Here is a 16,355-nt window from a genome sequence, read left to right on the forward strand (position 1 = left end):
AATAAGTAAGGATAAAAAAAATCTGGCACCGAAAAGAGTATCATTATAACTAAAACTTATAGAATTTTTTTTTCTTCTTTTTTTCAGGCATGATTCTATTTGTAGAATTTACTTTCCTATGATATTTGGTCTCTCATCACAAAGAGGCAGAAAATATATGTAATGCATTCAGATGCAACAACAGTGTGAATGAAGCACTGCACTGAAGATATTTTAAAAACAAGACAGAAGGTGTTTATTGAGTGCTATCTTTAGCATCAGGCACCATTACCCTGAAAAAACACAAGCCATAGGGTAAACGTAAAAGTAACATTGGCAAGTTGCTATTTGGGAATTCTGAAGAGAGCCTTTTCACCTTTGGAAAGATTGTGTCTATTTACAAATTCATTAATATACACATACAACTATATACGCATACACATATACATATATACATACATATATATGAATACCTGCATATATGTATATATTTCGTGTGACGATATATACACACATATTTGGTTATACACATAAAGTTTAATACCTACATCTAACCCAAGTTCTGAAGCTCTCTTCTCTCTTCTTTTTCTTCCTCTCTATTTTTCCAAACAATTGCTTGTCACATACCCTCCACCGTCTGAGAAGCAGTACTCATGATTTTGATGTGCTATTGTCAATTGTTTGGACCTCTCGTCAGATGCATTGTTATTGTGTCTCGCCTGTGCTTTTATGAGTTTTTGTTTTAAGTCTTGTTTGAGGTCAGCTGAGCACAGGTTCAGCATCATTAGAAATACCACCTTGGAAAGGGAAAATATAACTTACATGAGTGACACACAACCTTCAGAACATGCTTCTGAAGCAGTTGTTGTAAATTGACGAAGAACCTTTAGGTACAACAGAGCTGTGAGGATTTCTACCAGATGAATAGATGAGCTTAAATTTTAATAATTTGGGGGGTTTAAAGGTGAGGAGAAATGAGATTCACTGTACAGAGCAGCACATCTACAAAAGTGTTGAACTTTCTATCAGCTAGTTGTAACGTAATTATATATGGTAGAGTTTATTATTGTTCTTAAAAAGAGTCAGTTATTCCCCATATTTATAATTACTACTCCTGTGGCATCATCAGGATGCACATCAGAGCGAAAAAGGTTTATATGGATTTTTTACTGAGCTTCTGGTATGTTTTGGGATCATGAAATATCTTGGAAGTGTGGAAAAGCTGACGTGGTACTTTTTCACCTGAAAAGCTAGGGAAACTTTCCACATCTCAGGGTTTTATTCAAATGTGTTTTTTTTCCTTCCAGTTTGAGAGTTCTATCATCTTCAGATATGGATCTCTTCTTTCAGCATGTCCAGACAAACCTTATTAAAATTTAATGATTAATACCATTAACCCTTTGTCTTTTTGGGGTGGCCTCTGAAGAGATGTAGAACATCTGCTAAAACAACATGTGAAGTCTGACAACTAATACCTCACATTACAATGGCTCCAAGCTTCTGTTGCCTTACATGTCATCTGTTTCCCCTATTGAAAAGACTGGATCATCTTTTAATTTCCTAACCTGTATCCTGGTGTTATTCAAAGATAAGGATCCTGTCTCACTCTTTGCTCTGCACAGAGAATTCTCTATGTTTAGAACCAAAAGGGTTCAATTTCTCATCGATAGGAAGGAGATTAAAGACTGGCATTAGCTTTTTTCTGTGAATGAGTAGTAAGCAGACAGAAATGTAAAGGAATAAGAATGGATTTAGAGAAAGTTCATAGCCTAGTCCCCACTACATAGTAGATAGAGAAGATAGTGGTGCATGAAGATACATTTAAAAGATGGTTTTCTACATTTTCTTCTTGGTGTGGGTGACAAAGGTTTTAAAGGAAACAGCATGGCTGAAGAACAATTAAGAATGTAGAAAAAGTACTCTTCTCCCCAGCAATCAATAAAGTTATCTCTGGGATAAGTCCTTCAAATGATTACATGAACTTCTGTTTATCTTAATACTGCCATAGTTCTTTATTTTATTGGAAGTCTACATTAAAGGATAATGTAAAGTTATTAGCTAGGCTTGAATATCTACACTTGATAGTCTAAATACTGGCAAAATAATTTTTGTGAAGACAGAAAGTCCCTCATAAAAACACTTCTAAAGATACAGCTTGGAAGGGGAAAGAATTTTTATTATGTTTTGTTCAAAAAACCCCAAATTTAACTGACACAGGATTACATGAGGGGCTAGGGCTTTTGTAGCTGCTCTTGTGGAATTGACTATGCCTGTATTCACTTAGATGATCTCTTATCACGGAAAATAAGTTATGAATTTCAGTAATAACAGAATGGTAACATGGAAATAAAACATTAACTCTATTTTCACGTTAGAGATATAAAATGGAACAAACTGTCTAAGATTATGGCAGAGTTTGCATCATTAGAGAACTTTGAAAAGCAGATTTGACAAACTTTCATAATAATCAATTCCAAATGTTAAAGAATTTTTTACTAATATTTTAGTCTCTGAGGATCAAGGCATTTGTATTTAGTCCCACTGGACATACAAGTTGTGTACATTGAGAGTAAGTGATTGGAGTACTTAAGTTGTATTTTATAAATCCTCTTGATTAAAGTATGTGAACAAATTCTATAAAGAAACTAGAACAAATGTTTCCTCAATTCCTACTCTGCCAGCACACAAAGACTTCTTGCCTCAAACAAAGCCTATGAATGTATGTCCATTGGGAAATGGAGAAGGATTCTTCCAGAGACTTTGATTTTAAGTCTTGGAAAGAACATTGCCCAAACTCTTTCCACGTAAGCAATAATTAACTCAGGTTTGTTTATCAGGCTCTCAGAGAAGAGGAAAAGAGAAAGGGGAAGGAGAAAGGACAAAGGGAGGAAGGGAGGAAGGGAGGAAGGGAGGAAGGGAGGAAGGGAGGAAGGAAGGATGGGAGGAAGGAAGGGAGGAAGGAAGGAAGGAAGGAAGGAAGGAAGGAAGGAAGGAAGGAAGGAAGGAAGGAAGGAAGGAAGGAAAAATAACCAAAGAGACCCTGTTTTGTCCTTCCCTTCCCTTTCCTTCCCTTTCCTTTAAAAAAAAAAAAAGTATAAAGAAAAGGAAAAAAAGAATAAAAGTAGAATTAAGATATTTTATTCAATTTTGAATTAAAAAAAAAAGACAACATATACATTAAGAAACCTTTTTACATTTTTTATTTTTTTTTTCCTTGCAGAATTCCTTCGGATTAGATAGAACTTAATTTAAATTCAGTAGCCAACTCAAGAAATTGTAAAGAAACTCACAGCTTCCCACTTAACCAATGCTTATGTAGAACAGCTCTCCATTCCATCTTAAGAGTGCCATACAATTAATATAAAACAGAATATACTTCTCAAAGATATATTGTAAAGGCCCAGCTATATTTCCTATTTTTCAGCTTGGTTTGGGTACAGAAGAATCAATCCCTCTCCCTAGCCAAAATCAGTTCTGGGAACAGATGTCATAGCTATAACCAAACCACATGGCTGTTGCAATTACAAAACCCACACAAGTGGAAAAAATCTGATTTTATTTCCTCATATATTTTTAAAAGGAATGGTATTAAAATAACAGTTGTTTATAAAAAATGGTCAAAAGTTCTCTTTTTGTTTTCCTGACCTCTACTACATTGCAGCACAGATGATATGAAAATAAATATAGAGAAATATTCATAAGCACTATTGACATTTAAAATGTTAGTGATTTCTGTTTGTGACTTAGCTGATGTGCTTTCAGATGTAGGACTCATTGCTTAACAGTTTCCTATGAAGTATTTGGACAAAAAACCCCAACCAAACAAAGTAATAATAGTTCTGACAGTGTCAGATATGTAATTCAATATTACCTACATGCTTTCTTTAATAAAACTTACTATAATTAAGGCAGCTCATAGTCTTGCATGAGGTCATATTCAGGTTGCAAACATGCAAAAAAATGATAGAATTGTGGCTGGCATTATGGATGTATTTAATTTTTTAAATATCTTCCAAGTGCTTTGTACTGGTTTTGGCTGGGATAGAGTTAATTTTCTTTATAGTTACTTATATGGGGCTATGTTTTTGTTTGTGACCAAAACGTTGATAACACGGATGTTTCAGCTATTGCTGAGCAGTGCTTATACAGTGCCAAGGCCTTTTCTGCTTCTCACACTGCCCCACCAGTGAGCAGGCTGGGGGTGCACAAGAAGTTGGGAGGAGACACAGCTGGGATAGCTGATCCCAGAGATATCCCATACCGTAAGACATTGTGCTCAGCAATAAGCTGGGGGAAGAGGGAGGAAGGGGGGGACGTTCAGAGTTATGGTGTTTTTCTTCCCAAGTAACCATCACAAGTGATGAAGCCCTGCTTTACTGGGGAAGGCTAAACATCTGCCTGCCAATGGGAAGTAGTGAATTAATTCCTTACTTTGCTTTGCTTGAGCACACAGCTTTTGCTTTACCTATTAAATTGTCTTTATCTCAACCCATGAGTTTTTGCACTTTTACTCTCTTTCCCAACCCACAGTGGTGGAGTGAGTGAGAAGTTGTGTGGGGCTTAGCTGTCTACCAGAGTTAACCCATAATACACTTCTACTATTATTAGGTCATGCAGTTAAAATAAACAGAATCTGTAATTCTTTCACCCTTAAGACCAGCATTACAGCCACAACTCTAGCATAGACCTAACTTCCAGACAAAATAGTGCTCTGTAAAGATACAACCTTAGGAAATTCTCATAAGGCACAAAAACTCTGGTGGGGTTATCAAGCAGATTTTGCCAACAGTTCTTTTGTATTTTTCTAGAGAAAAAGTTCTTTGTATTTTTCTAGAGACTAGAGATAGAAGAGACTAATTCTTTGTGAATTTACATGAAATTAGGACCTGTCTGTTAATATTCTTTTCCTTGTTTACTAGTTCTAGTAAAATAAACTATTTGTACTTGCAATATATCTGCTAATTATATAAAGTCTATAGCATACATGATATGTAAAGGTTTGAGAACTTGAGTTTTCATATCTTTGAAACATTACCTCTTCTCAAAACCGTGCCTATGAGAGGGTTGAGCAAACTTAGCCTGGCTCTACTGATCTAACTGAAAACATATGGCTTACTCTGGGTAATGTTGGGAGAGATTTCTCAAAGCAATATTATCAATTAGGTACCCAGCTTCTACTGGGTAGTCACGGGGGTTTGGGAGTCTGAAATCCATCTGTTATCTTTCTATAAGATTTTTCCCTTTTTAGTGTGCTTATAATTGAAATAAGAGGTTTAATTAACACATAAAGACAGGAGAGGGGTCAAAATTCATGAGAAGTTGGCATATAAATTTGTAAATGTTGCAAGAAAATTCAGAACTATTGTGTGTTCTGTAAACAATATAAAGTTAAGTGTAACTGTGTACAACTATTGGTCCAACTATCAACTTTTAAAATTCTGCCATAGGGGCAATGAAATACCCAAATTAACCATACTTTGCAGCAAGGCCTATTATCTGTATTGTTTTTATGTTTTACTCAATACCATAGGACAAAAACTTACCAAAATGAAAGTATACACACTGTCTTGGGCAATACTTAAATGAAATAATAGCAAAGATTTCAAAAAATGTATATTGCACATCAGTGCAGAGAAGAGCTTGCTGCAGTTAAAATAAAAAAGCTTCCCACAAGAAAACAGGAAGGAAAGAGCGAGTCAAGGAATTGTTCAAATAGCAGAGGTAACAAGTCTGCTTTCCTACCCACAAAGTAAGCTAGCAATAGCTCACTTTCCCATAAAGAAAGAAGGAAGTCTACCCAGTGTTAACACAGTGGCTGGCATCAAGTAAATGTGCTGCTCACTAGCTGGGTGACCCAGCCTTGTTGACTTCTGTCAAGGTTATGAAAAAAAGAGTCTGAAAGCAGCTGGAAAGCAACCTTGTTTATGTACTATATGTAAAATATACCTTCATGTTATACATCATTTAATCTTCCTAATATATCCTTCCCAATTTTGACTGACTTCAAATCCTTCTTAGAATGTTTTCTTTTTATTCACTATGATGTCTGCCTAGTATTGACTTTTAGACAATACAGTAAAGTGGATTGAGACGAAGCTAAAAATGTTTCATTTTCTCTCCAGATACAGCAAAACCAATATGTATAAATATAAATACACACATACACAGAACCCCCCCACCCTACTTCCCCCATATGCATATGTAAGCATTTACAGATGGGTTTGAAAACTGACCGTGGAACCAAGACCTGAACATTGCTTCTAGCTAGGTTGCTAAGAACCAGTGTGCTGCCCAGTGTCAACGTTGGGGAATAAATATATTTCTGGGAAATTGAATTTCCTCAGGCAAGAACACAGAGCTGTACTTTCTATGAGGAACTGTTGGCTAAAAACCACCTTGTGGCTGCTGGACATTTCTGGTGTCTCAGTAAAGACAGGCCATGCTTCATACATGTACTTGGACCGAGAATTCTTGACATAAAGATCAGAATCAAACCTACCGAAACTGAGAGATTACTTTAAAGCAGTAATATTCAGGCCTGGTCCTCCTAGAATTGAAGAGCATACATTTTGGCTATTTTAACCAGAGAACATAGCTTCTGCATGGATAATTAAATTCCACCTAATCAAAATTCTTCACTACACATTTGTTTTCTGCAATGATCACCATATGTTTCTTTTTTTCTGGAAAACAACAGAGAGAGCAGGGGAAGAAAGACCACAAACTGTCTTGCTTTTATAGAAACTGACAAGAAAGTTATTTATTTCCTCATTAGTTTTGACAATGATCTATTTGTTTATTTTTATTGTTAATGGGGAGATAGGTTGTTGCATGCCTGTGGCTGATGGCCTTCACAAAGTCCTCTGTAGGACTAGCTCCCTACAACATTTTGAGATCACTAGCTATTCGTAAAGTCGTGAATGTCAGTGTATTTGATATCAAAGCTGGACTTGAATTTCATTCAGTAATCCTCCTAAAATACGTTGATAACTGCTAGCAAAATCCTTCCTGTGCAGCAGACTAATAAAGCTGAGGAAACCTAGACCAGAGTAGAAAAAGACCATCTCCCATATAGAACGCCCCTGAAAGCTACTGATTCAGTATACAATTGTTCAACTCAAGCAGAATACTGGAAAAGCAGTGGGTTGTGTTTCTCTTACACCTTAGATGATGAGTGTCGACATCCTGTATTTTCTTTTTGAGAATCTTCGTAACTGGGTATTTAGCCACAGCTAAATAGCTAGTGACTTGAGCATCTGTGTTTGACTGAAGTTAATGAAACCACTAGAAGTGGTTCATACTGTGCTTGACAGTGTTCACAGAACTAGGCTCTTGTAAAATAAGTTGTTCAGCAAACTGATACTACGCCTGCTGAATTGCATGATACCATTGTTGTTTTTCTCACATCAATCAACACACAATGCTTCTTGCTTTCTGTGATAGCCTATGGTTTTGATCTGATTCTGGTGAAGATAACAGACAAAGCTATTAGCATGATGTGTTGTGACAAGCACACAACCATTTGTCCAAAAAGTTACAAATCACAAATCATAGGTGATATGAACATAAAGAACTTCGTCACTCATGAGGTCATGCATGTCTGCTCTTTGTACAACCATGAAATGTTATAAAATATTTTTTGTAAAACAGAGTATCCCAGAAGAGATATGACATTTCCAGTCTTCTCCAGCTATGAATTTTTCACAGTTCAGTAGAAATCATGGGAAAAGGTACCATTGGCTTCCAAGTTAACTACAAAAAGTTTTACCTTCTCATAGCCACAAAGTGAAGTTGAGAGTATTTTTTTTAAGAAAACTTCTGCTGGCTTTTAACTACTAGTAGCAAAGCCCTAAAAATATATTAACAACAATAATTAAGAAATAATACAATTTATCTTGTAAAGCAATGTTGTGAATTGCAAAAGGAGCATCAATAAGTTCCCTAATTGGGCTGCTGACGTGGAAAGGTAAATGCCAGTTATGTAACAGATCTATTTTTATGCATGCTGTAAAAACATGGAAAGCTTTCTGGCATAGAAAGTCATTCTCCTCTTCCAACAGCTTCCACAAACAAGAAACTCTTTTCTCTACATCCAGAATTGACAAGAGCAAACAAAATGTGGTATTCACCTATAGGTCATGAGCGTTGTTACTAATGACTAGAGGTGGTGAGTTCTTGCATTCTGAAGGCTGTTGAAATTCTCTTTAATAATATTAAATAAACTCCATTTTTCTTTCAAGTAAAGGTTTACTACCATTAACTTTTAGCCTTACATGACCTGCTGGGTGTTAACCACTCCAAGATTTCGTATTAACCAGTCTCAGGAGTGATTATTGCATATGCCAGAGATAGAGTATGAATAGATATATATTTGTGCAGTTTCTCCTATTTGAATATGTTTAAAATCTATTTCATGGGAAATCCTTCTGTTTGGACATTGCACTGTCAAATACAAAATGCCAGGAAAAGCATGGCTTGATGATCACTACTTCATATCTTCTCTCTTCTTTGACAAGACTCAGAAGAGAAATGAGCCTGCAATGGAGCAGGTTTAGATGAGTTATATTATAGAAGGACTTTTGGACCAAAAAGTAACACATCTGATAACTGTTTAACTATGCCTTGTTAGAATCATAGAATCCTTTAGGTTGGAAAAGACCTTTAAGATCATGAAGTCCAACGGTTACCATGGCACTGCCAAGTCCACCATTAAACCATGTCCCTAAGCACCACATCTACAGGTCTTTTAAATACCTCTAGGAATGGTGACTCAACCACTTCCCTGGGGAGCCAGGGAATGGAACAGCCATGTTCCAATGCTTGACAACTCTTTCGGTGAAGAAATGTTTCCTAATATCCAATCTAAACCTCCCCTGGCGCAACTTGAGGTCGTTTCCTATTGTCCTATCGCTTGTTACTTGAGAGAAGAGATCGACACCCACCTCGCTACAACCTCCTTTCAGGTAGTTATAGAGAGCGATAACATCTCCCCCGAACCTCCTTTCCTCCAGGTTAAACAGCCCTAGTTCCCTCAGCTGCTCCTCATAAAACTCCCTCTCCAGGCCCTTCACCAGCCTCGTTGCCCTTCTCTGGACACGCTCCAGCACCTCAATGTGTTTCTTGTAGCGGGGGGCCCAAAACTGAACACAGTATTCAAGGTGCAAGCTTAAGGATTGAGGAGGAGTACTGAGGTAACAAAGGATATTGATGAGTTTCTGGATACAGTATGGAAGAAGCTGATAGGTAACAGCTTTACCAATAGAAATCCTTAGTTATAAAAAGAAGACTGACAAACAGTCATGAGAAAACTATGCATTAGAGATCAAGGCAACCTTTCAACTAGTAACTCCTTCTAGAAAGCTTGTCCCACAAAACTGTTTTCTGTTATTTGGGACCATGGCAACACAAAGCTAATATTTTCTTATATATGACACTGAGGATGCTGCCAAACACAGCAAAAGCCCAGATCAGCTGTCTGTGAAAGTGAAGGCAAATAGACTCATACAAACTAAATAAAATAAAATAAAATAAAATAAAATAAAATAAAATAAAATGAAAAATCTGATGAGACTAAAGAGTCCTAAAAAAGCCATTAATAAATACGATACTGAAGGTGATGAAATATTTATAATTGAAGGAACACCTTCTAGCGGAAACTTCCAAATTAAGCTTTCTCTGGTGAGTTTTAATATGATAGTGCTATTACATTTTCTTAAGTGTCATTTATTATGAATAAAAGAAGCGGAGGACATAAGTTTTAAGACCTGTCTACATTTCTCATTGTCTTCTGTGACTCCAGGATCGAGCTGAATCTTTGTTCTTATAATGCAGGCTTCCTGACAAATCAGAAAAGAGGAGACAAGGACTACAGTCTACACAGTCCACAGCCAAGCCTTGCACAACAATTAAGATAACTGGCTCAACTTCTTCCAGTACCAAACCTTTATTATTTTTCTTTCAATTTTTTATGCTTTTAGTACTTATTCCTTTAATTTTTGTTTCCTTTCTGTTAAGAACCTGGCTGAGCCAGCAACATTCCTGTACAACATTACTACAGAAAAATAGGTACATAAGCAGCTGTATGCTATGCTTGAAACAGGCCTATACCTATAAAATTTTGCTGTACCTATCTGCTGACTAGTTTATCTTCACACCGAAGATGATGCTGTGTAGGAGTTCAGATTATAGCTTTTTGGGAATTAAAGATGTAAATTGCTACTAAGTGATTTCAAGTCCTGCCTGACTGACCTAATGGCCTTCTATGATGGAGTGACTACATCAGTGGACACGGGAAGGGTACAGATGTTGTCTATCTGGGCCTCTGTAAGGCCTTTGACACGGTCCCCCACAACATCCTTCTCTCTAAACTGGAGAGGTATGGGTTTGATGGGTGGACTGTCCGGTGGGTGAGGAATTGGTTAGATGGTCACATCCAGAGGGTAGTGGTCAACGGCTCAATGTCCACATGGAGATTGGTGATGGGTGGCATCCCGCAGGGGTCCATACTGGGACGGGTACTGTTTAATATCTTCATCAATGACATAGACAGTGGGATCGAGTGCACCCTCAGCAAGTTTGCAGACGACACCAAGCTGAGTGGTGCGGTCGACACGCCAGAGGGACGGGATGCCATCCAGAGGGACCTGGACAAGCTCAAGAAGTGGGCCCGTGTGAACCTCATGAGGTTCAACAAGGCCAAGTGCAGGGTCCTGCACGTGGGTCGGGGCAACCCCCAGTATCAATACAGGCTGGGATATCAACACATACCCCAATACAGGCTGGGGTATCAACACAATGTGATCTGATTCCATATCCACATTGCTCCAACAGTGGTGGTCCAGTGAGGAAAAACAGATTTGCACTGCATAGAGGGCAGAGGTGGTATTACAATGTTAATTCTGGTGCTTCTTAACTTTTCAGTTATTAGATCTGCAACTTTAGTAAGGCATAGACTATGTACTTCAATGTTATATGCAAAACAAAAGGCTATGGAAATTCTTGACAAACACCCCCAACACTAGTACTAGTGAAAATATACTTGAAGAGGAAATAATGTCCTATAGGAAGATGTGGTAGAAAGAGAAGTAAGTAAGAGATTCTTGGGTGACAGAGCCTGTTCTGTTCATGCTCCTCAGGGCCCTGGATGTGAAGGGATGACCTTTAGGTTTGCTGCCCAGCAGTTCCCTCTGTCTCATGAAGAAACAGGAAAGGAAAGCAAAGAGCTTTGTTTTTTTATGTCAGAGAGAACTCCCTGGCCCGGTGCAACCCAGAATACAGATATGATATTCCCTCTGTGCCTTGTGGGCAGGAAACAGGCAGTAACATCTCTGTCATTGTTCACCAGCCAAATAGCTGACGTTCACTGGAGAAATATTTCACACCCTTCGAGATGTGTAACTGTATGACTGAATTCCTAATTAGTAATCCAATTTATTCCTTCATTTTTCTGTATCTGTTTGTGATTTCTCATCAACATACTTATCCTTGGTATGCCAGTTGCCATAACAACAACTTATTTTGATCTCTTCCATCATTGTTTTCATGGTAGAGGTTTTCAGTTTAAAGCTAGGTTGCATCCTTCCAGGATTGCTCAGAAGCTGTTGATTCTTTGCTCAGGAGAATAATGACCTCTTCTATTTGGTGGCAGGTGAAGGTGGTGATTTGGCACAAGCTTATTACAAAATAACGGAAGAACACATATAGGCACATCTCCTTGAAAGCAAATAAAATACAGCATCCCTTTAAAAGAGACTTTAACATGCATGATCTGAATTAGATTTGGAGCCACTGTAGGAAGATAAATTAACTATTGAAACTGCTATAAATTATTAGGGTAATTTCTTCAGCACTTGACTTGGAGTTTGCGTACTGGAGTTTACTGTCTTAGAAAAAATGGGATTTAGTACAAGCACAGACTATAGAGGCTCAGAAGGGCTCTACTGAGCAAAAGCCAGTGGGTCACACACACATTAAGCAAGAGACTTGTAAGTCCTTTGTGGCTTAGTGAACTGAATGAACTAGCTTTTATAGGCTGAAATCATGCAACACAGATAAAAACAGCAGGTCCAACAGCCCCACCAACTTCAACATAAACAAGGTCAGAATCATGTTCATTTCTGTCTCTTTGGAGCACTACAGTTTAAACAGTTTTGGCATAACCTGCCCTCTCTTTCTTTGCTTAAATGAGCAATTGTCTTTTAAGTAGTAACTAATTATTACCCTATAGACTCATTGTTGCAGAAATACTTTTTTTTTTGAGTAATCACTCACAGATGTCCGTTTATTGAAATTGTCTTGGGAGAACAACAGTGCAATGTAACAGTTAAGGGATGAGTAGGAGTATTAGTACAAGCAAAAATAATTAAAGTAACATCAACAAATAGAACATGTCCTTTAGCTTTATTTGTAAGAGAATAAGGGGCAATTATTGGTAACCTTGTAAGGGCCACAAAACTTAACAATGCAAGTGGCAATGTTCTTTATCTGTGTTGTGTGGGTAGAAGTGCTTATTATTTGTGTATTTGCATTTTAACTGGCCCCAAGAGAGAGGGGGAGAGAGAGAGAAACAGACTCCATTTAATTTAAACAAATATATGTTTTGTTTTTCAATTAGATCTTGTATTCCAGTACAGTACTGCAGTTGCAGACCTATTGCTGGGGGGGAGGGCGTGGGGTGGGGTGGAAAAAAGGAAAATAACTCAGAAAACAAGTGCTACGTTCATCTAACCAGTTTTATTACTTTGCATGTTACAGTAATTCTCTCAGATAAAAAGGTAGGGTTTGGGGTTATTTTGACGGTGATGTATTTTAGCCAGCATAATATCACAAATATGAACAAATGCTCCATGTGAAAACTACAAGACCACTCAGAATTTATGTCAAACAATCATTTAATCTTGCATCTGCTAAATCCTGCATCATTACTCTAGTACAGAAAAAGAAAGGAAATGGAATATGGTTTGTCAAGTATAACCAATCTCTTTCTGTGCAAAATTAAGTTCTAATTCAATATATGAGGTAAAAAAAAAAAAAAAGGCTTGAAATTCAAAACAGTTTTCCACAGCTCTTGCAAAAGTAAAAATAAGGCTACATATTTATGTGTTCAAGTAAATTTTCAGGATTCTAGTTAAAGGCATAATTTTAGAATTCTTCTAATAAGACACAACTGAGAGTGACAGAAATAGATATTTCTAGTCTACATTAATAATAAAGTCTTCAGATCATATCTTCTTTGTTGTTAAATTTTTTAATTCCTTCCTGTACCAGAACTTAACAGATACAAACTAAAAGTTCATTGGCATTAAAACTAAAGAACTGGACAATTCTAGTATGCATTGAAACGGATATATATTATAAAGGATGTTAAATAATTATTTTATGTTAAAATATTTCCTTTTTGCATGTGTGTGGAAAAGTTTTGCTCCATTTCTACTGTTCTGTAAAGGATTTCTCAATAGCTGTAAAACTATGATCACCCTTTTTGTTTATTTTTCAGCTGGTTTCAGCAGCAAATAGATGACAAATCTCTTCTATGATTTTGAAGCCCTGTTCAGTTAAGGTGTTGTATGTTAATGAGCTCCTTATTTTTACATGTAACTTCCTTCCGTACGGACAAGGCAAAGCATCTCCACCAAGAAATTAATGAGAGGCATGTGGGTAGGTTGCATTCATTGTTAATTGTTATAAACTGTAATTTTATTCTTCTGCTTCCCTTGAGACTCGCTTGGGAAAGTTTTCTTACAGTAGTACCTTTCTCTCCTACACACCTACAGAGGCATCTGCATCTTTTGGAAAGCATCTTTTACTTGTTTAGTAACAAGTAAAGCTCCTATTTCTTCTTCTAGCAGTAAGCCATATAACCAAGGCAGTTGTTCAGGAGATCTTGACAGGCCTAGTACTGCCATAGAAACACCGTTTCTATGTGGAGTCCTCCTGTCACATCTGTAGAATTGCTTTGAATATTTACAGATCAACATATTATTATAAAAGAGAGTCTTCTGGACCCTCCCTTCACCACGCCTTCCCACCGCTCTGCTCAGCTAGCTATTATTTTCATTTGGAAAGAAAAGTGTTTAAAAATGTTTTTTCATCCAAATCTCAGCTATATATCTTCTGAAGAAAATGATACTTTTAGATGTTTGTTTTATTGTGTTGTATATGCAAGGTTCAGAAACATAGTTTGATTTACATAAGTGTTGCCAGTTTACAATACTTGAGATATTTTTACAACAGCATCAAGAATTCATAGCACTGGCACTTTTCAGTTTTATAATGTCTTACACACAGTACTTTCAAACTAAATGTATATAAGCATGAAAAAGTCTTTATTTTAACTAGCTATGGGGACACAAATGTTTAAAAAGAAATAGAACTGCCTTTTTCATGCATGTTTGTAAACATAGTTTATCTACAAACCTGTTCCCATGGAAAACTGAGATGGACTGTTGTTCTGTGCTGCTTTTTATCTGTAGATCAACTAAAAATTTCAGTGGATTGGATTCATTGGTCAGCACCTAAAAAGTAATATCTATCACCATCTTAAAGTACTCTCGGATAACTACTTTTCTCCTAAACATGGTAACCTACACTAGTTTTGTTATAACAATTGGAATATAGAACTAAAAAAGGACATAAATAAAAATCCGGTTATTTTTTATTTCCAATCTGCTTATCAAATCCTGCAGTCACACCCAAGTTTTGCAAACACTTATGTGTGCACTTACCTTATAAAATATACTTATTAGATACTTTGGGCTTTAGGTTTGCCTTTTCTCCACTGTAACATAAATATGTTATTACATAAAAGCACGCTAACAAATGAAACTTCAATTTAGCAAACATTAAAGCATAAGCATCAGAAGAAAGCAGGTATCATTTTATATTTCAGACAGAAAGGAAAAATGAAGCATGGTACAGTAGATACTCTACTGATAATCCCTGGTAACAGGGATTACTTGAGGGAACTGAACACACATAAATCACTGGAATCAGATGGCTGGGATCAGAAGGGAAAAATGACATGCCAGAGAACAACTGGCAATTTATCCATGCTTTGTTCCAGGGGAAAACTATGGCTGCAATTCCTCTTGCAGCATATTTCAGGTCAGATGAAGGAGAGGGTGATTTGACATGGATGAACCATTTACAGAATGACAGCTTCACAGAACACTTGAGGTTGGAAGGGGCTTGTGGAGATCATCTGGTCCAACCAACCTGCTCAAGCAGGGCCATCTAGAGCTGGTTGCCCAGGACAGTGTCCAGAGAGCTTTTGAATAGCTCCAAGGGTGGAGACTCCACAGTCTCTCTGGGCAACCTGTGCCAGAGCTAGGTCACCCTCATAGTGAAGAGGTGTTTTCTGACATTCAGAGGGAACCTCCTGTGTTTCAGTTTGTGCCCATTGCTTTTTGTCCTGTCACAGGACATCACTGAAAACAGCCTGGCTCTGTCTTCTTTGCACCCTCCCTTCAGATATTTGTACACATTGATAAGTTCTCCCATGAGCCTTCTTTTCCCCAGGCTGAACAGTCTCAGCTCTGTCAGCCTTTCCTTATAAGGGAGATGCTCCAGTCCCTTCAGTGTCTTCATGGCCCTTCACTGGACCCTCTCCAGTATGTCCATGTCTCTTGTACTGAGGAGCCCAGAGCTTGACACAATACTCCAGGTGTGCCCTCACCAGTGCTGAATAAAAGGGAAGATTCACCTCCCTTGACCTGCTGGCAGTGCTTTGCCTAATGCAACCCAGAACGACACTAACATTGACTAACCTGATCTCCTTCTATGACAAGGTAATCCACTTAGCAGATGAGGGAAAGGCTGTGGATGTGGTCTACCTAGACTTTAGTAAAGCTTTTGACACTATTTCCCACAGTATTCTCCTGGAGAAACTGGCTGCTCATGGCTTGGACAGGTGTACTCTTCACTGGGTAAAAAACTGTGTGGATGGCCCAGTCCAAAGTGCTGTGGTGAATGGAGTTACATCCAGTTGGTGGTCGGTCACAAGTGGTGTTCCCCAGGGCTCAGTATTTTGGCCAGCTCTGTTTAATATCTTTATCAATGATCTGGACAAGTGGATCAAGTGCACCCTCAGTAAATTTGCAGACAACACCAAGTTGGGCGGGAGTGTTGATCTGCTCGAGGGTAGGAAGGCTCTTCAGGGGGACCTGGACAGGCTGGATCAATGGGCTGAGGCCAGCTGTATGAGGTTCAACAAGGCCCAGTGCCGGGTCCTGCACTTGGGTCACAACAACCTCATGCAACGCTACAAGCTTGGGGAAGAATGGCTAGAAAGATACCCGACGGAAAAGGACCTGGGGATGCTGGTCAACAGCCGGCTGAACATGAGCCACCAGGGCAGTGTGCCCAGGGGGCCAAGAAGG

Source organism: Pygoscelis adeliae, unplaced genomic scaffold (genome assembly GCF_000699105.1).
Source record: "Pygoscelis adeliae isolate BGI_AS28 unplaced genomic scaffold, ASM69910v1 Scaffold45, whole genome shotgun sequence".
Taxonomy (NCBI): domain Eukaryota; kingdom Metazoa; phylum Chordata; class Aves; order Sphenisciformes; family Spheniscidae; genus Pygoscelis; species Pygoscelis adeliae.